Below are 1,407 nucleotides of genomic sequence, written 5' to 3' on the forward strand. Positions count from 1 at the left end.
AGGCATTTTCAGGAATCAATATCAGGAAACAAAGTATATATATGTACCAGTGATAGTGGGAACATTAGTCACTAGTGCCTCACTAAAGAAAAACCGGTTTTTGATGACCTGAATAAACATTGCAAATTAGAATACAATGATGTATACAATTTGACTTGAAATTTTCACAATTTTTACATGGATCGAAAAGAAAAAGAAGAACATGAGACCTTAACAAGAGGAGCAATGCAGTTAACGACGCTAGAACCGCTGGAAATAATGTCAAGATCTTGACTAGAGTTGTACTCATGCTCATTAACACCAACAACAAAAGTGGGAGCATTTTTGCTTCCGCCAGAGATGATCACTTTCATAGCACCGCCCTGAACAAGTATTAAATATATATAGACGTGTGAAAATAAAAGTATGCTTTCATACATATTAAGTGTTTAGATATGTAAGTAAAAGATCTAAGGAAACCTTCAAGTGAGCAGCAGCGTCAAATTTGTTAGTTAAGAGGTCAGAAGACTCCACAACAATATCAACTCCAGCAGAATCCCATGGAATATTGGCAGGATCCCTTAAGAAAAACAAATCCCAAAACAACATTTCAACATGTATCAATAGCATAGCAGAGATATGCAGATTTACCCTTTAACAGAGACGTACTTTTCATGGAATACAGTGACCGGTGGCTTGTTAGGGAAATTAAACACAGTGACTGGTGGCTTCTTATCGAAATAAAGGACCCCTTTATCTGAAAAGTTATACCTGCTATGGCCCTTAGAGATACCAGTATCCACTTTAAAATCTGATGCCTGCATACGAATAAAGAAATAAACAACCTCTCGGGATGTATTAAAGTTGATAGCTACAGAGCTCATGCGACGACCTGGTGCTGAGGGCTTAGCTATCATACCACACTCTACTGAAGTTAGTTCCATTGGGGTGTCAGGAAGAGGAATGGAAACTACAAGGTCAACAATACGGGAACAGTAACCCCACATGTCGTCGTACCATGAGACCAACTTCACAATTTTATCGTTCAATGCAACCCCTGCCTTGGCATCGAATATGCATGACCTGCATGCAAACAGTAACACTCCGTTCGTTAATATGATAATCACTCCTAAAGTCGTCTCAACATTACCAAAATGAAACTTAAAAGCTGTTATTTATAGATGCACAAAATTTTACCTCTTGTCACCCAAAAAGTCGGTAGACACAACATCATCCTCAGTGTATCCCAAAATTCCCTTCATATTGCCTTCGGATTCCTCCCTGAAAAGTTTGGCGAAATAATCATGAAATTATATTCATCTTATAACTTATGGTCATAGTGAGTGTTGACGGATTTTAGTTGAAAGCCTTTTTGATGTCATCGTATGTTGCTGCTTTCTCAAGTCGAATGGTGAGATCAACTGCTGA

The sequence above is a fragment of the Camelina sativa genome, chromosome 4 (assembly GCF_000633955.1).
Source record: "Camelina sativa cultivar DH55 chromosome 4, Cs, whole genome shotgun sequence".
In the NCBI taxonomy this organism is placed as follows: Eukaryota; Viridiplantae; Streptophyta; class Magnoliopsida; order Brassicales; family Brassicaceae; genus Camelina; species Camelina sativa.